Genomic DNA, 25,214 nt, shown 5'->3' on the forward strand with positions numbered 1-25,214 from the left:
TCTGTCTATCCTTGACCCTCCTGTCCTCCCTCCCCACCCCCCGTCTTGCTCTTCTTCCTTGCTCCCTTCCTTTCTGTCTGACCTTCCCGCCTCTCCCATCTTGCCTTCCCTCTTCCTTTCCTCCTTTTCTTCTAATCCTGTTTTATGGGTTACATTTTATTTTTGGCAAGAATGAATGTCGAATTTTATGGAGTGTTTCTACCCATACTGAGACACTCTTGGTTTTTCTTCTTTTCACTGTTACCACCATGAAATTCACTAATGAACGGTTGAATTCTGAACTCCAGCCATGTATGAGATTAACCTACTTAGCCATGATGTGTTTACCTTAGATATGCTGAGTGCACTTGGTGAAGGGTTTTTCACATCTAATTTTGCATTTGATATGAAATTTTTATACGGTGCACTTTGTTTCTCATATGAAAGGAATGCTACATTCACATCTGAATTGCTTTTTCTGTTTTCTTTAAAAGGCTATGGAGGATGGGATCATCATTATTATCTTATTTCTTTTTGAAATATTTGAAGAATTCAGCAATGAAGTCATTTAAGTTAACTGAAATTTTCGGGAAGTTTTTAAAACCATAAATTTGACATTTTTAATAGAGAAAAGGAAATTTATGTCATCTATTTTAATTAGCTTTTTAGTAGTTTCATCTTTTTTTAATGAATTGGTCCATTTCTCTAAGCATGAGCTTATGCGGATGAAGAGTGCGCATCTTTCATCGAATAATATAAAGTTCCTTCAAAGCCCTATTTTAGCCGCATGCAACAATATTTAACATAGTTGAATTTAATTTTCACTTCTTTCAAGCTGTTTCATTTCTTGAGATTTCTTCTTTGACCCATGAGTCTTTTAGAAGTATGTTATATTATTTCTAAATATTTGAGAATGTCTTTATTCTATGGCTTTCAGTTTAATCCCACTATGATCAAAGAACATACTTTGCAAAATTTCAATTATTTTAAATTTATTATGATTTGTTTTCTTTTTTTGTCTATAATTAAAACTTTATTGAAAAACTGACACCAAAATAGGAGATCACTGTTGTATACTTTATAAAATCAAACACAGTTACATTGTCTTGGTAGAGTCACTAAACTTGATAAGGCTTTCTGTGAAAAACGCAAACTCAGGAACTTGTATAGATGTTTAGTGTTGCTTTCTTCTAAATGAACAGCCTTCTGTGAGCCTGGCTTTTCCTCCTGTGGGCTGGCACAGTGCTGTTGAACAACCTACACAAAGAACCCTGTCTGAGCATGGCTGAAAACTGTAGTAGTCTTGTAGCAGCCTGGACATTTCACACCCAGGAAGGAAGAATTTGGGCTCTGAACCAGCCGTTTCTTCTTATGTTTCTTCTTTTCGTCTTCCAAGGAAGGGTGTGAAAGGTCTCTAGCCAGAGGCATGGTGACGGCTCAGCCAGCACCGACGCTCCAGGTCTCCGAGGTAAGGTGCTCTATGATTTGTTTTCTAATATGCAATCTGATCTACCTTAGTGATGGCTCCATTCTCACTTCACACATTCTATTTGACCGTTAGTGCACAGAATTTTCTATAGATGACCACAGGGCGTTTTAGTTGGTCAGACTGTCCATCGGCTCTGTACTTCTTCTGTCTCTGCCTTATTTGTTCTACGAGCTACTGAGTGAGCACTGCTGAGTTATCGCCTGCTCCTCCTTGCACTTCAGTCAGTTTTGCTTTGTGCATTTAGGGGCTCTGCTGTTAGTCACAGTCACACTTAAGACATATGCCTTCTTAGTGAATTAGACCTTTTATCATCAATAGTTGTCTCTCTTTACCTGCTAGTAATCCTCCTTGCCTGCGGGTCGACTTTCTCCAACATTAAAACAACCATTCCAGCCTTCTTTAAGTTAAAGGTGGAAAAAATGTATCTTTTACTAGCCTTCTATTTTGATCATGTCCATTTTATCTCTGGTACTAGAAATCTGGGACTTGGACCAAACTCCAACTCCAGCTCCGGCTTCCACCTTCTTACTTTAAATCTCTTTAAGGTTGATTTCTTAATAGAGAAAGCATGGGTAAGCCACTCTTAGAACCCAGTCTGTGCATTCTTAGCTGACATTTAGGTCATTTAATTTAATATATTTATATTCAATATATTCACATTTATATTTAATATATTGATAGACCTAGCTGAATTTAGATCTACCCCTTTGGTTATTTTTCTCTTTGCTTCCTTCATTTCTTTGCCCATCTGCTTCTCCTTTCCTGCCTAATTTTTGTTATTTACATTTCTTTAGTATTCCCTTTATTTGTTGCCCCTTTGGCTTAATTTCCCTTTTTGCTGTATGTTGGGGTTCTGAAAGAAGTTCTCACTATATAGCCCAAGATGGCCTCAAACTCTCAATCCTTCTGCCTCAGCATCCTGAATGCTGGGATACAGGCATTATAGGGATTATAGCACCACCACACTCAGATCTTGTATAATTTTTAATGCTTATTCTATGGATTAGACTATACAACCTAATGTTTTATGGTCTACTTTGAGAAAATTTTTACCACTTTAAGGAAAATATGAAGCTTTATTACCATATAGACACCTTACCCATATCTCTTATACTTACACACACACACAGCTTTCTTTTCACTAAGGAGTTTCAGTGTTGTGAATCCTTGCACTTCTGGTATTATTCTAATAGTCTCCAAGGACTTCCTATTTTTTGAAAATGTTTTCTTTCTGTTACTTGAAGGCAATTTTATTCAACTACTTACAGATAAATAATTCTCCGCTATAGCATGTCTATTTTGCTCCCCAGACCACCCAATGGACGTCTTTATTTCATAAATATTTTTCATTTTGAAATTTTCCATTTTCTTCTCCTTTTTTAAACTTCATATTTGCCTAATAAGAATTTTTTTCTTTTCACTTAAAAAATTGCTAGCATCTACTTCATGAAGCACTTTAAAGCCCTTGACAATTACGACATCTAGGCCACCTCAGGGTGACATTTGTTATCTTCCCAATTTCAGAACTGGTCACTTTTTTAAAAAATAAAATCGTGATCGACTGGAGAATTATGTAGATTTTCTTGGTGCTTTGTAGATCAAAGAAACTTAGGTTTCACCCTAGACATTGTCAGAATTCCCTTTGGAGAATCGAGTGAATGTGAATGCCCTTCTGTTCCTGGGACAATCTACCCACTTCGAGCCAGACCTCAGCTCTGCTCTGTTCCTGGGGCAATCTACCAACTTTGAGCAGACCTCAGCTCTGTCCTATTATTTTCAAGAGGTGACTCGGATGCCAACTCAGTCTCAAAAGCTTGGCTATGACCCGAGTCTGCCTCAGACGAGTTGTCTAGGGGTTAAATATTGGTCCAGGACCATTGCTCACACTGCAGGTTAATTCTGAAGCCCTTGCTAAGGGTCTGTGCCTGTATCTGATGCATATAGCTGGTCCAGACTCATAGGTAGATGGGTAAATGTTAGGTAGGTAGGGAGTAGGTAGGTTGATAGGTAGTAGTTAGGTAGGTAAGTAGTAGGTAATATGTAGGTAGATAGGTAGTAGGTAGGCAGGTAGTAGTAGGTAATAGGTAGCTGTCTTCTTCAAGATCTCTTTCATAGTCTCCAACTACCAAAGACTCCTTTTTCTGGCTCCTCTCTTGATGTGGGAGTGTCATATATCAATCTGTTGATTTCACTGGTTAAGCAATAAAGAAACTGCTTGGCCCTGATAGGTTAAAACATAGGTGGGAGGAGTAAACAGAACAGAATGCTGGGAGGAAGAGGAAGTGAGCTCAGAGACACCATGCTCAGTTCTCCCAGGTAAACGTGATAGCTCTGCTCTCTGAGGAACACGCGATGAAGCTCCCACCCAGGATGGACATAGGCTAGAATCTTCCCGGTAAGCGCACCTAGCGGTGCTACACAGATGATTAGAAATGGGCTAAATTAATATGTGAGAATTAGTCTAGAAGAGGCTAGATAGAAATGGGCCAAGCAGTGTTTAAAAGAATACAGTGTCCGTGTAATTATTTCGGGGCATAAGCTAGCCAGGTGGCCGGGGTGCTGGGGACGCAGCCCCACCGCTCCTATTACTACACTCTCTCCACACAATTGGGCAGTCTCAGAGTTTTAGCCTATTACCCCGTTCCATAGTTTTGCTCAGCTGAAGGCCAGGCTAAGGACAAAGCAGCAAGGGAAGGGGAAGTGGGACTCTCCATAATGTTTACAAGGGAATTGGTTCCCCGCTCCAGAGCCAGAGGTGAAGCACTTCCTTCAGCCCGTTAGCCTACATGCCAGTCCTCTGGCCAGAAAGGACCATTTTCAGACTTCTACCATCCCCGCTCATTAAGCCACTTCCCAAGAACCAGCATTGCTACTAAGGGGGAGTAAAATCCCCAAAGCAGAACTCAATGCCAAAACCCTGGGCATCTAAGCATAGCCTCTAATTCTGTGCAGTGAGAGAGACTAGCCATGGCGCGGTGACACCATCTGACCAGCACCGTGTGCTTGTTATTGATCTGTATATTGATTCTGAAAGGCACTTTAAGTTCAAAGTCATTTTATTTTTATTTCAGGCGTTTCAAACCAACGCAGCTGCTGTCGCTCTGGCTCGGCTGGGTGGCGTCATCATTAGCTGGCATCATCATTAGCAGCAGCAGGAAAGACCATGCCATGGGGAAATGGACAAATGCTACCAGCTCTGGGGACTTCCATCCAGGCTTCCTGGTACAATTAAGCCACCAGTTCTAAAAATATCAATTTGTGGGTCACATCCTAGTGCCGGTTCTGAGTAGGGTTCCAACGCTGGAAGTCTCTGGATGACTAACACACGGCTAACTGAGTGAGATGGGATGAAACCAGAGAGGGTCCACGGCCCATTATGGTCCTGTCACCTCTCGGGGTGCACAGCTACAGGTGAAGAGAAAAGGGAGGAGATAAGGAAGGATTGGGAGAAGGACAGTGCTGAAGGCTGGCCAAGCAGTCCCATGTCTGAGCCACCCACGGCCATGAACATCTGAGGCCTCTGGTGTGTGTAAGATGACACCACCTTCTTTTGCTATCACATGTGCCCTCAAAGACCTCACTGAGTCTAATCCCTCACACTAATCTATCACATGGACCTCAGAGAATCAGGACAGATTCCCAGAATCCTCCCAGCCCTCATCCCCCATGCAGACACCTAGTATGGCTTTCTCCTTACACCCTAATATACCCCTGGAATAAAGCTGTATAATCAACAGACACTTCAGGCAGGGGCTCCATCACTGACTTTATCAGCGAGAGTACCATTATCTAAAGCTCCTTCTAGCAAGCACACAGATGGTCAAAGGACTGAGAAGCATGTACATACGTGCATGTGTGTCTTTGTGTGGATGCGTGCATGTGTGTGTGTGTGTGTGCATGTATGTGCATGCATGCATGCATGCACACATCCCTTCAGGCTCCCTACTCCAGGTAAAGGAGCTGGGTGCCCATTCTCATGTTTAACATAATACTTTAATCCTATCTTCCAGGGGACCTGAATCATAGGAATTGCAGAAAAGATGTGGGCATCGCCACTGCACATCTGGCTACAGACCCAGTGGAAAGACGGACTGAGGTAAAGGCAATCCCGTTCTATGCCCACGCTTCTGGGGTCAGCGGATAGGGAGCCTAGCAGATTCTCCTGAGCTGATCTCTAACATGGGCTCAGGACAGTTACCTTCCCTCCTGGTTTGCATGTCCTGTGGCCTCCTGGGATATTCTCCCCAGGAGAGCATTTCTGCCAATGCTGCCCTTCCCCAGTGCAGGTGTCCCTGAACCCCTTGTAGGAACCTTTGCTTCCTGATGACCATGTCCTCCCAAGAACAGTAAGGGACAGTGTGCACTGTTAAGAAAAGGCCCTGGCTGTGACTTCAAGTCAAAAATAAAAAGCTCACCCTCTGGAGAGCAGCAAGCTATAGCTGACAGGTTAAAAGGAAGCAAGAGTCTGGAGTCTCCCTGCTGGGACACATGACCTTTGACTCTTCTAGCTTCCAAGAGTCCCTTCCCCACCCCTGATGTCACCTGGAATGGAGCCACTGGTTCTTGGTGTGCAACTGGGAAAGAGTTCCATTATTATCCTTGATTGGTCATAGTCCATCTCAGCTCTCTCTGTCGCCTCATGCCACCTCTGGACTGCTTCACATTTGACAGCGCTTTGTGTGAGAGTCATCTGGGAGCTGGAGTAGCTCCAAGCAGGTTCGATGCTGCAGGAGTTAGAACTGAAGACGTATGCTTCCAACAGGAGCCTCAAATGCCACCAAGAGCCCCTGCTTTAACTCCAAAGTGCCGCACAGATTTCTTGTCACACGATGAGTGACAGGACCCCTGCCCATTGGTCAGTGGCCACATTTGTGAAACTGATAATAAAAAGTCCATGTGGTTGGAGAGACAGCTGGGAGGTTAAAAGCCCTTGTTGCTTTTCCACAGGACACAAGTTCTCTCCCAACACCCATACTGGGAAGCCAACAATGACCTCCAACTCCAGTTAGAGGGGACCTGACACCCTCTTCTGGACTCTGTGGGTATTGCATACACACAAAGTATTGGTTCATACATATCTGTACTGCCACACAGACACAAAATAAATAAATAAACCTCTTTTTATTAAAGTCTATGATTACTTCTAAGAAAGGTGGATAGACAGATTCCATCTGAGAGAGAATAAGATGTAATCTATTCCTGATTTCCCCCAAGTCACTAACCAAGAGGAAGAACCCCCAGTTTCAAATCCTCTGTGATGCAAAGATAGAGCTGGGTGACAGGACCCTGCCTGAAATAAAGTTCCATTCCTGTTTCCTGCCAAAATCTGCCAAATACAACAGTTTCCCAGAGTGTTTCATTTCCAAAATCTGAAGGCTATTTACCAAATATTCCAGTGAACCCTCAAATACAGCCCATGTGTGCTTGTTGTCCCCTGTCCTTGCTCACAGAATTCCTGGATAAGGGTGTGGCCTCTACCAGACCAAAGGGAAGACAATGTCTCAGGGAAGGAGGTTCAGAAACCCAGGAAAATCAGGGTCTGGCTTCTTTTAATGATTCAAAGACAGGACAGATGTCAGGTGATTGCCTGGAAGTGGAGACTCCAAAATCCAGGTTATTGATGTTCCTCTCCAGAGCCCATGCCCTGGCATTTGAAGAAGTCAGAGGCAGAGACCTATGTAGGATCTGTCCGCGCATGTCCACCAACTTCTATCACTGTACAATGAGTCATGAGATTTGGGGCTCGAATGTCCACTGGCAGCTGGGCAGAGGCCCCAGGAGAGACAGAGGCCAAGAAGGATGGTGTTGACAGCCTGTGTGTGGAAGCAATCTCTTCCTGCCAAATTCTCCCTTCTATCATTGTAATCTAAAAAGGTCAAGATTCTAAAACAAGAAATACCCAACGTGGTCTGTTTCAGTGGTGTTTTTGTGTGGCCCCTGGACCAGAAGCAACAGCATCACCTAGAAACTTGGGACTGGAAAATCATGGGTACTACTCTAGGCAAGCTGAAACTTCATGGCAGGATATAGCAATCTACCCCTCCACCACCATACTCTGATGCATGTTCTGAGATCCATCATTCTATCTTGGCACATCATCGCTCTGTTGGGATGAACAGTTTTGTGCTGCAGAAGGCAGCCTGGTTCTCAGCATCACTAGGTGTAAACACATACATGCGTGTAACCTTCCCCATCCCTTGTTGTCATGTAGTCTTCGTTTACTTCATATTAACACCAAGTGGCAGCAGTCAGCCTTTGTGTAATAAGCAACTAGGTAACCTCTGCGTCTGGTTTCTAGGAGGAGGGTGCTAAGTCCTGGGGATTTCCCAGGGGAAGAAGTGTTTCTGCTATTATAGATGGGTTCCTGAATTCACAACTCAAGGGTATAGGCTTCTCACCCTTGAGACCAGACCAGCTATTGTAGAGTTTGAATCTGAGATACCTGATACAAGCTAACCTCTGGAAGGAAGGACAGGGAGGCTGGAGATGAAGTTCAACCAGTGATATAATCAGTCACACCCACTCAGTGAAGCCCTAGTAAGCACCCTGGACAAGGAAGCTCAACTGAGTCTTTCTTGGTGGCTATACCCTGCCAGTTATCACATTTCATCACAGGTAAGGAATTATAGACCCCTAAGACTACTAGAAGTTTTGAGTATAGAAGTCTTACAATCTTCATCCTGTATGTCTCTTCTCTTAGGGTTATAGTAACTTTAAGTTTGGTGCTTTTTTAAGGTCCATGACTCTTTCTAGAAAATTATCAAATTAGGATTGCTAGTTGGAAGCCTACAATCTGTAGCCCACCACCAGAAGTAAGGGTGGACTTGCGGAAGACTATCTTTTAACATTTGGTTTGGCCAACCCTAGTAGATGATTAAACAGGTTAATACCCATAGGTCTAAGAGGGAAGAAAATACCAGAACAGTGGAGAAGAAAGAAAGTTTCTCTTGCAGAAAGACATCTCAGAATGTAAACCAAGAAATGACATATAAGAAAAAGTGTCTGGCACCAGAGAGACATCAAAGACGGGAGGGCTGACTGGCAGGCATCTCATCAATTCCAGGCATCTGAAAGCTTTTACTCCACAGCTTCTGAACCCATCCCATGTACACGTATCACTTGAGCGTCCTGATGATATTCCAATTCTGACCCAAAGTGTAGGGTGAGGACCAGACACATCCTTAGAGCCAAGCTGCTCAGGATGGGGGGGGGGGCATCCCTTAACATGCAGGAAGCCAGGCCTTGCAATAGGGCTATCTGACTACAACAGTGGGCAGAGCCCATACTACATACACCACAGCTGTTCATTCAGTGTCTGTCTGTCTGTCTGACCTATCTTTATTCATTAGCTACCATGGAAGTGATTCCTACCACAGGGCTGGATGAGGTCCAAAGGAAGGGTCTGTGCCTTAAGAGGGCTCAGCATTGGGGTCTCAGAGGGGCAGCCAAAGTGCTGAGCTGCAGGCCTGTGCGTGGGGAGTTCAAGGGACCAAGTAGGATAGGCAGTGGCATTTGGGGAACGAAAGGTCTAATAGTAGGTGACTCTTTCCTGAATCTGAGATTGTCCCAAGGTAGAAGCTGGTGAGACAATTATACAGATCACCAACTGAAAAGCTGAGGAACTGGTGGGAAATCTCCAGAGAAGAGACAACGGGGCATGCAGAGAGTTGTTCCAAGGAAATAGCTCATGTGTTTGTGAAGGTTGCCAAGTCTGACGTTTGTCGTGAAAGATGACAAGCTAAAGACTCTAGTAGGGTCTCATCATGTAGTCTCGAGTCTGAAGGCAGCCCAGAGTGTAGTTCCTTCCTGTTTGAGGACTCTGAACTTTCCTCTGAGATCCTTGAGTGGATGGATGAGATCCATCCATCCTGGGGAGGAGAGTACTTTACTCAAAGCCCAGTGATGCATCTCCCAGCCAACCACCAGAGCCAGACAGCCTAGCAAAGCTGACACACAAAGTTGTACGATAAATGCATGGACATTACTCTGACCTCAATACACATCAGGCAAGGGTACCACAAGTCAGGGCAGATAAGACAACATCATGTTTCCAGTGTAAGTATCATCTGTTTCTATTCTTCCCACCACATCCTCCAGGTATCTAATCCCTTCTGGGGAAAGTCTCTTCGCTGCATAGGCACGGAAGGCAGCATCACTTCCGTACCTGCCACCGCCACCCCCACTTCCACCTCGCCTTCAGTGGGTGTGATCATCCTGGGATTCCGAGCTAGGATAACTTACCCTGGGCAGCAGATCCTGGGCAGTGGTACTTAGTAATAGGTGCTATACTGTCCCCAGCTCAGTCATTCAGACCCCAGTAAGGAACGGGATTCCCCTTTTGGGTGCATATTCCAAAAGCCAGACCTTATTTATTTCACAGTAGAGATCTTTATCAGAGGTTATTTTGCTCATCCAATCTTTAAATACACAGAGATTCTTGTCATACACATACAAACACACTAGTTTACCAGAACCTAAAGGTGAGGTCCTAGACCACCTTTACCTGTAGAGTGAGGTAATCCACAATTAATATCTTGTAGTAGATAGATTCCATTCCAGACTTATGTATCTATAGCCCATGAATGGTCTGTTCACTCTCCCAAGTCTCCGGAGTTCCCTACATTCCATGGCAACCAGAGATATTTGTTCTTTAAAAGGGGCCTAGGCAGTTTGGATGCTCAACTTACTAGACCTGAATGGAGGTGGGGGTTCCTTGGACTTCCCACAGGACAGGGAACCCTGATTGCTTTTCGGGCTGAGGGGGGGGGGGGACTTAATTGGGGGAGGGGGAGGGAAATGGGAGGCTGTGGCGGGGAAGAGACAGAAATCTTTAATAAATAAATAAATTAAAAAAAACTAAAAATAATACTTCTGAGAATAATAATAAAATCTTTTTAATGTTAAAAAAAAAAGGACCCTGAGATAGAAAACCATGGCGGGCAGCTCCTAAACCATTACACTGGAAAGGCCGGAAGCAAGCCTGAGAATCTGTCTTCGCATAAAGCACTGTGGATAATTCTTATGCATTTTAGAGTCTGATCATTACAGCCAGGACTCTGTTCTTAGGGGCCCCCTCACCTAAGAACTCCACCAATTTAGGACTGAAAACATTCGGGAGAGAAATTTTGCTATTTCCAAACACATACAGGCATTCTGCCATAAGCCATAAGCAATTAACAACTACATACACAGCATCCCTGTTGTTCGATTTTAAGTAAACTAAAGAGAAATTAAATCTCATGAGTGGATGTGTATAGTTTATATATAAACACTGCACTATGACATAGAAAGACTTGAACAGTCCTTGATCTGGGGTACTCGAGGAAGTTCTATAACCAATTCCCATGGATACCAAGGACAACGATGGAGGTCTAAGGACACTCTTCTTTTCCCCCTACTGTGTTGTTTTGTTTGAGACAGGGGCTTGGTAGAAAGGTCAGGTTTGGTATAAAGGTTATGATCCTCCTATCTCAGCCCTCTGTGTGCTGGGATATAGGTGTGCACCTCACACACAGCCAAGGGGACTCTCCTATGAATGGTGAGGGCACATGAGAGTAACAATGAACATGCAAGGAAATGCACGTCCATTATTTAAGCAGCACAGCCTATGGATGTACACTTTGGCAGCCCTAGAACGTGAGTCTATTGTTCTTCATATTTTGTCTGAGGTGCATTCACTGAAAAACAGACTTGAGCTTCCTGGATCCCTGTACCCAAAACAAAACAGATGAGGACTGCCAAAAATACGGAGGTAGAGACAATCTACCAAGCAGGTGCTAACAAGAATGAAGCAGGAACAGTGACATTGACTGTGGAAAATAGATGTAAACAGTGAAATATATAAAGATAAGAAAGAAATAATTCCTGGATCCAATTAGCAACACACTCCCAAAATGCCCATGATGGTGAGCGAAGGGGAGATTGACGGCTGTTATTCACATGGGAAACATTCACAGAGATCAAGTCAAAAAGATAAGAATAAGCAGAGACATACAATTTAAATTAAGAAGATTTACTTATAACTCTGAACCCAATACAGTTTAAAAAGAAATGTATGTATGTATGTATGTATGTATGTATATGCTAAGCTTTCCATGAACATATGCACATATATGCTGAGCTTGAAGTAGCCCTGAATGTGTAGAATCAAACTTCAAAGGATACTGTACAATTTATAAAGGGCAATTTGTGGCCACCACATTCACGGAGTATGACAAAGGGATGGCGCCAGTTATCAGTTTATTGCCTCGCGACTCAGGACAAGTCCTTCCATGTATGCTCTGTGATGAGCGACAGAATTCCCTTAAGCTCTACATGTTCCTGATGATGACAGCGCATACAGGAAGAAGAGGCCCCCTGCCATTTCCAGCTCAGGCCACAGGCCTGGAGAATTACAACCTCGAAGCTTTGGTCTCACCTGCTGCACTCCCTCAAACCCACGAGCATCTGGTCAGGAGAGCAAAACTGCGCAATTCACATGTTCGGTATTTCCCCATGGCTTCTGTCCTGTTGGAGCTGTAACTGTCCCCTCTGCATCCAGCCAGCAGGAGAAGTCCCTTCCTGTACCATAGAGTGTAGTCGGTGGGTACATCAGAAACCACAGACCAGCTGCGGCTTGCTGAGCCTGCAGCTTCTGTGCTGTGTGTAGGCTGAACAGTGCCTCAGCAGTGCAGTCAGAGGCTTCCACGTTTTCCTCTCCTTCAGCATTCTTAGCCTGCATACAGTCTATATTTTATGTCTGAATATTTGTTTGGCTTTTTCCTTTTTCCTTGTCTATTCTTGGTTGTGTTGTTTTCTGTTTTTGGTGTGTTTCTGTTAGTCTGTTTGTTTTGTGAGACAAGGTCTCGCTCACTATGCAGCCCAGGTTGGTTGGGAACCTTCCCGCCTCAGTCCCTCAAGAGCTGGGATTACAGGCAGGCAGGCACAACCATATCCAGCTATGCTCCTGTGCCTTATAATACTGTTCTGTTATGGTTAATCAATCTCTGCATGGACATTCTCTCTTTAGCTGACTGTGTTGTTTCTATCTCCTGCTTGGATGCAGGCTGCTAGGGAACTGTAACTCAATGTTGTCCTAAGAAAAATTCCCTAGAGGTTGGGTTCACAACTGAGTTTTGCCATGGTGTTCCTGGGCTTGAGTGCCATGCTGAACCCTTGCCCATGGAAAATGGCATGCTTGTGTCCCACAGCATGCAACGGCACCACACTCGGTCTACTTACCAACTGCAGTTGCTACGTGAAAGACGCAACAGTCACCATTTTAGAAATACAATGAGCTTCCTGTTCATGACTGCCAAGGCTGGAGTCAGGACTACATGAGCTGAGGAAAGCTGGATTCTTTTGAACTCATTTGGGTACCTGACTCACCAAGTCCTGGTTTGAGGAAACAGCTTCCATAATGGCCCTGAGAGAAGAATTTCTTGTGGCCAAATAGCTATTATTGCCAGAAGTCACACGTGACACTGAGCTATGCAAACTGCTGAGTGGTAAGGAGAATTCACAATCTGGTCAATTGTACGTCACAACAGCAACCAGGAAGAAGGAGACCTTGAAACTGGAAACAGGAATTTCTAATTAGGTCCAAATGAAGCTGATAACAAAGTCCAAGCAATGCGAGCAACTCCTCTGCCTCCAGACAGAACTCCCTAAAGGTGTCTGAGGAGAAACCTTTACCTTGACAACTTCACAGAAGCTTTACTTGAGGATGGTAGGATGGTGTTTCAAAGAGATGCTATGTCTCTTCAAAAAAATCCCATCACCATTTGCTATCATGACACCTATAACTTGGGATAAGTCCAATGGCTCGGAGGTCAGGTGCACAGGCAAGCCAGGAGGAAAATACCTTGCAGAAATAGAAGTCTGGAGAATGTGGGTGGCAACGTGGCCTGAGGGTGTTAGGTAGACTGCAAAGTGAAACCCAACAGCAGGCTGGGCTAAGCTCTTGGATAGAGGGACTTACCCCAGCTTCCAAATTTAACATATGAGAGAGGGCTTCAAGACCTCTGGACATAAAGGAAGGTAGGCTGCCTTGGATAACTTCTGATTGTAGCTTCTCTGTCACACCATAGAGGAAGAAATCCAAAGACAACCCTTTTGGGATGATCTACATATGTGACCTGAACAGCTACCCCAGCTAAACTCCTGAAAAGGCCTAGAAGGCACCCTTCACAAAGGCTTTGACTTGTGGGGTAAATAATTGCACCCCTAAAAGGCCCATGGCTGCTCTGCTTTCTGGAAGAGACTGTGGGGAATGCCACAACTCAGATAGGTTTCCAGATGTTTAGAATAGTAGAGGCCAGATGCCAAAAGGAGCTATGTTGGGCTGTGACCCCAGGCACAATGCTTTGTCCTACAGAGAGAAGCCTTTGGCAATAGCTGGTTACTCATGGTGACTTGGGGAAAGGGACTTAAGTCTCCTGAGGAAGAACTGCACGGCTGCCCATTGTTCCCCCAAAGGGACTGGCAACACAAGACTGTGAATTGAGGTGAAAATACCAGTTATACCCTGGAGAAGGTTGTTACTAGATGCTGGCTATATAAGAGACAGTTTATGGTAACCCAAAATATCATTACAACCACGAGTTAAAGTAATGCCCTACTTATTTCAGTTCAGACTTACTGTGGTTCCACCTGGTGCATGGACCCACTACAGGCCTATTTTACCCAATTCCTGAATATTCAATTAGAGAAACATATTTTGCAACTGACAGACAAAATCCACTCAGCACTTATCTGACTCATGGAACAAGACCCATTATTGTAGGAAGAGCTATGTGGAAGTTTCTAGAACTTCTTTGCATCCCCAAGATAGTAAAATGAACACCAATTCCCATCTTTGCTTGAGGAGGGGGGTGTAGAAATCAACACTGGCAACAATGATAAACTTAGCAGGGTTGCGGATTCTTACCATAGTCTTACTTAATTCATTGATATGACCTCCACGAAAGTTAGTGACTTAGGCAAGGACAGTGGTATGGCATAGTTGCTGTCTCAGATATGAATGACATAGTTGTAGGAGAAAAGCAATTCAGCCTCTGGTATAGGGTGTGAAGCCACCCACCAAAGAAAGTCTTTTCATCGGCACCAGCCTGCAAGTATGACCAGAAGCAGGGTGTCTCTCCCTCGTGATACATCTTTCCACTGTTTCATCCATGCTGTGGCAATTCTGATCCCTACAGCGACTCTGTCTGGGGTCTCCCAATCATCTTAGCATTCCAAAATCCATCACAGCTGCGCTGTGCTGACAACTTCGTGCCGAATGGTTGCAATTGGTAGGATGGTAGTCTCGGTGAGAGAAGGCCTAGTCTGGGATCCAGCGATAAGAAGATAGGAAACTTTATATTTTGCTTGTGAACCTAGCCTTCCCCAGGAGTCAGGAGGCAGATGGAGTCAGATCTTTGTAAGTTCAAAGTTAGCCTGGTCTACAGAGTGAGTTCCAGGACACCCAGGGCTACACAGAAAAACCCTCTCTCAAAAAAAACAAAAAAGGAAAAAGAAAAGAAAAAGGATAGGAAATCAACCCCATAACAATTTTGAGGCCAGCGCCACTGTGAAGCTTCTGGGGACCCCATGACCTGGAGCACACCAAGATTCCTCTCTATGGAGGAAAACAAGTCATATTCTTTGCACCACCCTCCAAAAGGGAAGAGACACAATACTTGGGACTCCTCTTGTTTGTTTGAAGGGCAACACAATCACTCGGAGTAATATACCCCCACCTGCTGGTGGGGACCAGAGCAGACAGAGGAACTGCAGTGTTCAGTCTGCAGCACAATTTGTTCTGCCACTCCTCGACGCCCTGACACAGCAGACATGAGGACACACCAGCAAGTGTCCGTAGGATTATGACAGGCCGGCCTCTGGGATCATAAGGCAAGCCCAGGCCCTTGCCTGTTAGAAACTGTCCTTTTGAGAACCAGCTTCTAGCTTCCACTGTGCTGCCGCAGCTTGGGGATGGTTCAAGCGAGTATCCCATTGTACGGCAACTTAAACCCCACTGGGAGATGTGTAGGAGGATGGAAGCTCTGTCAAGGGGGTTGTTTGGATGGTTCAAGCGAGTATCCCATTGTACGGCAACTTAAACCCCACTGGAAGATGTGTAGGAGGATGGAAGCTCCGTCAAGGGGGTTGTTTGTTTCTACGGTGCTGCGGATTCAACCCAAGGCCTCCCGCCGAGCCACACCCCCAGATCCACCTGGCTCATTTAGAGGTGGGGCCTCTGGGGGAGGTGATCTGGAGTAGGAGTTGACATGATTTCATCTCGGCGGTGTGAGTGTGGATGTGCGCACGTGTGTACGTGTAGAGGCCAGGGGCAGGATTTTCACAATGACCCTCAGCCCTAACGTTTGAGAAAGTTACGACTATCCTATGCACAGCCTATGTGAGTGTGAGGGTGAGGGTGTGAGTGCCAGCGCACCTATGGGAAGGTCTGAGGGCAACTTTGAGCAGTTGATTCTCCCTTCCACTATGACATGAGTTGCAAGGATGGGTCAAGTCATCAGGCTTGACCAGCACATGGGAACTCCCAGTCCCAGAGATGTGCATCACAAGATCATAGCTGAACCTCCTCCTCCTGGACCAACTTCTCCCATCAGGACCATCAGCTGGAGATGAAGCTTCTACCATGTGAATCTCTGGGGGCAAATTCCATCCCATCGCAGAACTCTTGCCCAGACCTGCACCAGCATGGTGCCGCCTCTGTTTACCATGCTCAATTATTCTATGTTTATATAAACTTCTCACTGTTTTAACCTACTGCGCGACTTCTACATCCTGGAAAAATGATGATGAAGGACTATAATGACTTTAAGATTTTCCAAAAAAAAAGAGAAGGGGGTGTTAATAAAAACAAAAAGTTAACTCAGACTGAGCAGATAGGTGAGGGCGGTGTGTGTCCAGTGTTCTGGTTCCTCTCCTACTGTGAATGAGAAATGTTTAAGTTCAACAAAATGAAAGTGGCTGTCAGCTAAGATGCATCGCCACCACAGGCCTTCCTCTACCATCTGTCGGTGTCTTAGACCAAAACAACAGGTCAATAGAAGCTCTGTATGAGCAAGTGTGATGGAACCTGACCTGCTCCTGCTTAAAAAGAAACGTCACGGACCAGCAGTTGCAATGAAGTGAGGCTCTGTCAGCCAATCAACCAACAAAGAAGCAAACACTGAAGAGTAAATGAAGGGGCTGGAGAGATGGCTCAGCAGTTAAGAGAACATCTTGCTCTTAGAGAGAACTGGGCCTACATAAGGTAGTTCACCATGACCTCTAAGTCTAGTGCAGGGCATCTGACCCCTCCTTTAGCTTCTGGGGAAGCTGCATATAGGTTCACACACTCACACACAGATTGACAGATAGACAGTCTTTAAAAAACAGACTGAGAAGCCACTTTCTGAAACTGTAAAGACGATCTCACAGCAACACGCAGCAGAATTGTCGTGACCAACAGGGAAGCAACAGAAGGCTTTCTGTAAGAGGAGGGGCAGAGACAAGGAACAGGACACAGCCACCCCGTCCTCCCGCAGCTTTGTACAGGTCATTCTAGCTACAGCTGCTACCACAGGATGAGCCTCACACTGTGGAGAGCTTCAGAGGAAGAGGAAGGGAAACTACTTGTCAGATAAAGAGGGGGTCTTACAGAATGAACAGATGCTACAGCACGGCCAAGAAAAACATTCAGCCAGACACCAAGGTCCTCAATATGAAGACTCAGTGGAATCCTCTGCACCAGGAGTTAGAAAAATGTGACAGCAAAAGGCATCTCATGGGAACAAAGTTAGAAAGCATCTAGAAAGAAGCAATATAGAGACATATAAAAATTTTGTCTGAATATACACTATATTCCTGGAATGAAAGAACACTGTAAATATTTTAATTTGATTTCAATCAATTTAGAAAGTCAATGCAGCATCAACAGAATCCCCAGTGAAAATAATAAAGCCCCAACAGCAGAGGAAGTCACTGGACAACAATGAAGGTCAAAAAAATAAAAAATAAAATTACACAGGAAGCTTTTGTTAGCATAGGATGGGCAGAAGTATCCAAGAAGACCGTCCACAACAGCCTGGCACATGTGGGGATGTAGAATATGATAATGATGGATTTTCAAATAACTGGGATGAGCAATACAACTGCAACTCTTTTACTTAAAGAGCTATATCTGCCCCCCAAACTTTTCACAAAAATAAACTGTAGAAAGGCTAACAGATGTCTCTAGAATACTGGGTGTTTGGCACAGGGAAGGCCTTTGTGAATGACGGACGTCACAGTCATCAAGCAAAGGGGTGACACCCCACCATCAGGCAAGAGCAAGTGAAACTTCCCTCACATCTGTGAGGAAGGCTGCTGACTCAAAGGGGAAAGGAAACAAGACACGGGAGGGTGGGAGAAGAATGGTACCCTGTGAGCTGCTAGCGGAAGTGTGATAGCAAGACATCCATGGAACACAGTGTGGAGAATCCTCAAAGAATTAAAAGGGAAGCTATAATTTTCCCTTATAACCCTATCCCTGGCTATATATCCAAAGAATGAATTCAGGGTGTAAAAGAAACGTCTGCCCACCCTGTTCACTGCAGTCACTCACAATGTCTCACCTAGGCAGACAGCCTCCATGCCCTCTGTCAGGTGGATGGGGTAAGAGAATATGGCACACATATGTGACCGTGTTTCTCAGCCTTCAGAAAGAAAGTAGTCCTGCCATTTACAGCAATGGGCAAACGCAGAGAGAGCAGCATCAAGTGCAACAGGCCAGGCACACAACCATGACTCTCACGCTGTCCCTGGCATGAGGAATCTACTACAGATCTACAAACTCTTGGCAGAGGCTGGGGGGTATGAGGCAGGAGTGGGTACACAGGGGCTAGCCAGAGTATGCAAAGAAGTCTGTTCTAGAGATCTGCTAAAAAGGCAAAACTACCTTTGTACCAAACACCATCAACCAGGAAGGGAGATCCATTGTTTCTATCTTGAAAATAAAGAACGAGGGGGTAGTTTCTACAGGTGGGTGTTAATGGCATAGACTACAGTGACAACATCCTCTATGTGTATCAAAGGAAGGAAGGAAGGAAGGAAGGAAGGAAGGAAGGAAGGAAGGAAAGGAAAGAATGAAGGAGGCAAGCAAGCAAGCAACTAACCCAACGGGAACTAAGAAAAGGTACAGAAAGACAACTGACCAGAGAGACAGACTGGTATTTATTGACCTCGTAAAGAATCTGGGAAACTCGAGAACTGAGCTCCTCCATCTCACTTGAGTCAAGTTCTGGCATCAGCACCAAATGCCGCAGTCCACTCCAGAAGCAACATGGCGGCATCTGTAGGACTGTGCGGGCAGCCACTCCACCTCCTTGCTGTTTTCTCGAGAGAACCATTAGCCCACAAGCATCCTGTTTGTGAGAGCAGCCATCAGGAAACAATCTAAGAGTTCATTAGCAGGAAGGCATTCATTACATGGGGCCTAGAAAAGTGGCTCAGGGAAGCCTCTACTGCAGTTAATGTAAATGAAGCTGAGCTCCTGAAGGGACAGATGGGGTTTCCCAGAGGAGGCAAATGTCACAGACTCTGGGATGCTGCCTCTGCCTATAAAGCCCACCACTGCTGTGTATATTGCTAAGCCTAAGGAAGTGTGTGTGTGTGTGTGTGTGTGTGTGTGTGTGTGTATGTGTGTGTGTGTCCCAAGGGCTCGGGTCTTGGAATTTAATCCCCACAATGAAGTTTCCATGGGGAAGAAACAATTCATCCAACTGACTCCAGGAACTGAGCTGTGGAGAAAGGAAACCACTTCTTCTAACAGTGTTCAGAGGTGGGGGCTTAGGGTGTTGAGTAGATGAGGTCATATGACGGTGGACCCCAATGATTGGTTCCCAAGTTTTCCTTTTTGGAGGGGGGTTGTTTGTTTTTATAAGAAAGGGGAGAGAGAATATAAGGGACACACACACACACACACACACACACACTGCCATGGTGTCACACAAAATTAGCCAAATGGTTTTAAAGGGCTACAGAGAAGGCCTAGCAATTAAGATCACATACTGCTCTTGCAGAAGATCTGAGTTCTATTCCCAGTACCTATGTCCAGCAGTTCACAATCACCTGTAACTTTAGCTACAGGGGAATCTAATGCCTCTGACCTCCAAGGCACCTGTACACGCGCGCGCGCGCGCGCACACACACACACACACACACACACACACACACGGGGGGGGGGATGGAGCAGCCCCAGAAAGGTCAGGAGAAACTAGAATGAACACAGCTGTGACACCAGCGTCCAACTTTTCCAACTCGCTCCCAGCAACACAGCTGCAGGGCCCTCATCACACCACAGCTGGACCACAGGTCACCCCATCTACCACACGGAGGAAGGTTACATCAGCCTCCGTGAGTCCTGGCTAATCCCCACAATGCTCCCCTGCCACTCTTCCGCACTATAATCTCCCTGCAGACAGAAGACCAGGTGAGAGACCCAGTGGCAGTGCATGTGACCCAAGGTGATACGGGGCAGTGCAGAGGCCTAAGTTGTAACCTCCCCTTAGTGGAGTAGAGCTTATATTTTCTGATGTTTCTTCAGCCTCAGATTCCCCCTGCTTAAGGCTTTACCATCTCCCGTGCCTCTCCAACCCTGCTGTTTGCACAGAAAGTGATGGTGGGCTTCACTGGCTTCTGAGCATCAGTGCTCTGGCCCCTAAGCTTCCCTTCCATTCTCCCATCCACAGTCAGAGGCTGCTCATCAGCGTCTCTGCAGGATACCCCCATGACCAGACTCCACTCTGCAGCTAACCTTCCCCACCTACCTGTCCCTGCTGGAAAGAGGCCTCTGGCAAGAGTATACCCCAGGCCCCTGGGACACTAGCTCATTCCTCTTATCCATCGGTCCATGAAACTTAATTCTCCATACAGGCCTTGTAGGGATATGCCTTTCCTCCCACTCTGTAAAGGGCCAGAAGAGCAGAGAAACAGAAAATGGGATGGATGCAATCAGAGCCTCCCAGGCAGCAGCGCAGTAAAAAGTGCTAGAATGGTTTCAGGGCAGGTAATCACACCACGCCTCCAGAGGAAACGCTTGTCACATCCAGCTCTCAGCAGAGTTGCAATGGGAATGACTGGGGAGCTAAAATCGACATGTTTTTAGCAATAGCTCTCAATGCTGACGGATCAGCACCCACACTCTGCTCAGAGACCTCGGCCCAGCTGGTTGGGGCAGACCCCAGGGTTAGCTCATATGCAGACAAATGGATTTCGGTCAGGGGTAAGATATGTGAAAGGTTTCTTTCTCAAGTGCTGTGGGCTGCCTAGAAATATGCAAATCAGAAGAAGATGAGGTAAGTAAGCCATGAGCTGGCTGAGTAACAACATGGCGGGTAAGGGTTGGCCATGCAGAGTTCCTAGCACTTGCTTCTTTTCATCCTGGACGACGACAAGGGCATGAGAAGCTCCTCAGACCTGCAGATGACATGAAACTGGGGCACCGGTTGAGGTCCAGTGCAGGGAGCTCTCCCACCACAGACGTGAACACGACAGCACCATCCCTGCTGTGGGTCCTCGGCACACCTGTGCAGAAAGGCTCACATCACTTAGGGACTAACCAGAACCCTGCACCATTAATTGCCTGTCATAAGGCGTCCATGGCTGAAGGGCCATTTGAAGGAGCTCTCCACAAGACCCTTTCATCAGAACCTTCCGGGTCTGCGCACAGCATCTATCAGTCTGTTTCCCACGGGGTTTAGAGTAAGCAGCACCCCCACCAACAGTGTGCCAGGGATCCCTTCCTCCACATCCCCACTATACGTTATCTTTTATCCTTAAAGTATTCAGAAAAGCTAATGTACAAGTCATCCTAAACGTACAATCCATGGGTTAATGGATGAATCAAATGGAATACCATTAGCATATGGAATATTACTCAGATGAAGTTGTGTTATTTGTGACAATATGAATGACTCTGGGGGACAGTATGTTAAGTGAAGCAAACCAGGAAAGAAAAAATAAATGCTGCATGATTTCACTCATTTGTGAATCTACGAAAGGTTTTCTCATGCAAACAGACTAGAGCAGAGGTTACTAGAGGGCTGACAGTTGGGAGAGACTGGTCGGTGAGGACCACGTTGTAGCCGAAAGGAGAAACAACTTCTCCTATTTGAATATAGTATGGTGGTCGTAGTTAACAATAGCACATTGTACATTCTAAATTGTCTAAAGTGGAGGATTTCTGAATGTTCTCACCACAAAGATGAGTGTCTGAAGTGCTGGACATGCCGAGTGCCTTCATGTGACCCCTAAACCATATATGCATACGAAACTATGTACAATGTGTCAACCTTTTAAAGAGCTTTGCTGACAGTCGGGATCTTCTGAGATCGTTATTTTTTCTTTACGTTGAAGAAAGGCTAGATGTCTCTGCTCTAGCCATCTGTGGCCAGCGCTACGTGAAGCAATGCATGGAATGCCTAGTTCTCTACTCGACACACACTGCACACTGTACTCTGTAGGATATTTGTTGTATGACTATAAAGTGCAAGAACCCACCCACCATGACCTGGCAGGAAAAGACAGAAACGTCATTCCCAGGAGGTGCCACATCCAGCTACGATGCAGTGCACTGCATCTGATAATCCAGAAAATACATCCAGAAGCTCTTGATAACGTTTGAAGAGTACCAGAGAGCTACTACAGCAACAAGGACCCAGGGGGCTGAAGAGGCAACCTGCAGGAAACACACCTCAGTAACTCACCCTTCAGTGAAATACCTCCCTACTATTCAAGCTCTCTGGGAACTCAGATATCTGCAAGCCATGAGGTTGAAGGAAGAGGAAGGCAGTGAACCTGACAACAGTACTAAGCAGGCTTCCAGCAGCCTCAGGAGAGAGGTTATGAGCTATGGCTAATACACTAGTGAGAAACAAGAAGTTCTGACCTTTGGCTAATACAGCAGAGAGAACCAAGAGTCAAGCTCCCAGGGGCACAGAAGTGAGCCTGAGCCTCCGTGTCTCAAGGAAGGATAGACACTGGAGCCATATGAATAGGACAAACAGTGGCACTTCTGTATCCCCTACCTGAAATACTAAAGAGCATGGGTAGTTTCAATTTCAGACTTGTTTAGGGTTTGGGAACCTTTGCACATACATAGTAAGAACCTTAAGAATGCAAATCAGGTCTAAAATAGGACCTGCAATTACTCCACAGATCATACATATAGTCTGAAGGTAATTTACCTTATTCGCAGTCAGGATCTCGGTTTCCTTTCTGTGGCTGTGATAAGATGTCCTGACAAGAGCCACTTAAGGCAGAAAGGGCTGAGTTTAGGTCACATATCAAAGTACAGTCCATCAGGGCAGAGAAGTCGGCAGCAGGAGCCTGAAGTAGCTGGTCACATTATGTCGGGTCAAGAGAAGAGGGAAGTGAATGCCCACACTCAGCTCCCTTTCTCCAGGAACCCGACCTACAGAATGGTGCCGCCAACAGGAGGTATGTCTTCTCCTCTGGTTAATGCGGTCAAGATCATCCCCATTGACATATCTAGAGGACAATCTCCCAGGTTGTTCTCACATGTGTCAGACTGACATTTAATATTAACCATCTCAACCCCATCTATTCCCAACTTGACCTTCCATTCTTGTCCCCATAGGCTCTGATTCTACATTTTATAGTTTAGATTTTCAGATTTGAAATGCTCAACCATGTAGGTCTGTTTCATAACCTGATATAGGAGGTTCTTCTTTCTATGTGTTGCTTTCATTGGTTGAATAAAGAAACTGCCTTGGCCTTTTGATAGGGCAGCACATAGGTAGGCGGGGTAGACAGAACTGAATGCTGGGAAGAAGGGCAGAGTTGCAGACGCCATGAAGCTCCTGCCTGAGACTGACAGTGGTTAGAATCTTTCCCAGTAAGCCATGACCTCATGGTGACAAACAGATTATTAGAAATGGGTTGAATCAAGATGTGAGAGTTAGCCAATGAGAGGCTAAAACTGATGGGCCAGCCAGTGTTTAAATGAATAGAGTTTCTGTGTGATTATTTCGGGTGTTAAGTTAGCCGGGCGGTCGGGACAAACAAAGGGGCCCAGCACCCCTCACAACAATAACCCAAAGTATAAAATGAATATTCTGAGTTTATAGTAATGTAAACGAATGAGCAAGTAAAAAATAATTTGGAAGAATAGATAAATATTCCCATATAGAATTCCAAGTAATGTATGGACACTGTCTGCCTCTCATGGAGACAATGCTTCCTTCCACATGCTCAAGATTGCTGTCATCAGTATGAATCACACAATCCTGACTTAACAAGACCAAAATGGCACTTCTCAGCGTGACTGTCCGTCTAACCAGAAGAACAACATCACACATCGTGTGTCATCCTTGATCTGTGCTCTCTAGAACTGCCGAGGTCACCAAAACAAGTAAGGTTTACACAGCTGTCTGAAAGGGCCTCCAGGAGCATAATTATTGAACTTAATATGGTCATGGGTAAAAGCTAAGAAAAGACAACTGAAGTGCAGGCTCCAGTTAACAATCACGGGTGGGCCTGGGCTCACCAATTGCCACGTCTGTACCATATCGCCAGAGGCAAGTAACAACACAATGGATGTGGTGGTTAAGGGAGTGTCTGTCTCTCTGTCTCTGTCAGGCTGCACCTCTGAGCACAGAAACTCCAGTCTTTATCACTGTGTTGACCATTAGACCACGTAGACTTCACAGAAGGAAGCTGCCCCAAAGGAAACGTGAAGGAATCCGTATTAAAAGGGTGCCCTCCAGGACTGAGTTCTGAACAGATGTGTGCCCACCAGTTCTAAGTTCTGAACAGGTATGTGTTCAGTTACTGGACCTTACTCTTTATAGGAGAAGGACTGGCAGGGTCACAGAGTCAAATGTGAAGTCAGAGGTGAAGTGAGCTTTCTCAGTAATGATAGGAGACCAGCAGGTTAATAATAAAAGCAACTCTATAAACACTACAGTTAGCAACCTTCACTCATTACCACACACGCTCCTGAACTGAGGACCCACACTCCAGTGCACACAGAATGCTTCATCAAAATTAATGGTACAGGGAAAGTCTAAATGTGATAAGCCAAGTTTCAAAACACTGCACTGAAAGGGCACTTCTGGCGGCAGCATAATTGGGCTAGAAATAAACAACCAAATAAAACTTGGAAAAAATGCAAAACATTTGCGAATAAGCTCCTTTAAAATAGCCGTCAGATCAAATGATGAACCGCAATAATTAAACACATTTTAGTTAGTTAATAATAAAAAACAAAACGTGCAAAAACTATGTTTCACACCCACATTCTTGGCAGTCTTGTTCATAATAGCCACAGACGGAAGCCAGCTAATGTCCATCTGCTTATGGACAGAGAAATAAAACATGGTTTATTCACACACTGGACTACTATATAGCCTTGAAAAGGGAAGACATCCTGAACTGAGAGCCATTATTTCTTTTTAAAGCTGAAAACAAATCAAAAGAATTTATGACTTCACTTTAATGAGGAAACTAAAAAGGTCACTTCATACAGAGTTTTACAGAGGTCTTGCCAAAGGATGGAATATGAGGAGGCAGGCAAGATGAAAATGTTTTAGAGGTTGATTTTGAAGTGCAAAAATCTTACTGAACTACAAGCTTCAAGATATTAAGATGATAAGCTGAATACTTATGTTTTACCATAACGTTAATAACAGTGATAAAGCCAGTTCAGTGAGATGTTTACACCTTTAAATTCACATATTAGCCGGGCGATGGTGGCGCATGCCTTTAATCCCAG

General features: G+C 45.1%; 1 protein-coding gene, 1 long non-coding RNA gene and 1 pseudogene across 4 annotated transcripts in view; 1 reads left to right on the plus strand and 2 right to left on the minus strand.

Moving 5' to 3' along the window:
• Apba2 (amyloid beta precursor protein binding family A member 2) overlaps nucleotides 1-25,214 on the minus strand; it is a 212,332-nt gene that overhangs the window by 60,904 nt on the left and 126,214 nt on the right. The window lies entirely within an intron of this gene.
• LOC121447868 lies at nucleotides 1,043-1,407 on the minus strand (annotated as a pseudogene).
• LOC121447878 lies at nucleotides 4,605-6,410 on the plus strand. Its single transcript, XR_005974309.1, has 3 exons — nucleotides 4,605-4,690; nucleotides 5,479-5,564; nucleotides 5,977-6,410. It is a non-coding gene; the product is annotated as an uncharacterized LOC121447878 (long non-coding RNA).

The sequence above is a fragment of the Microtus oregoni genome, unplaced genomic scaffold (assembly GCF_018167655.1).
Source record: "Microtus oregoni isolate MIOR12 unplaced genomic scaffold, Mior012 000000F_ref0000247, whole genome shotgun sequence".
Lineage (NCBI taxonomy): Eukaryota > Metazoa > Chordata > Mammalia > Rodentia > Cricetidae > Microtus > Microtus oregoni.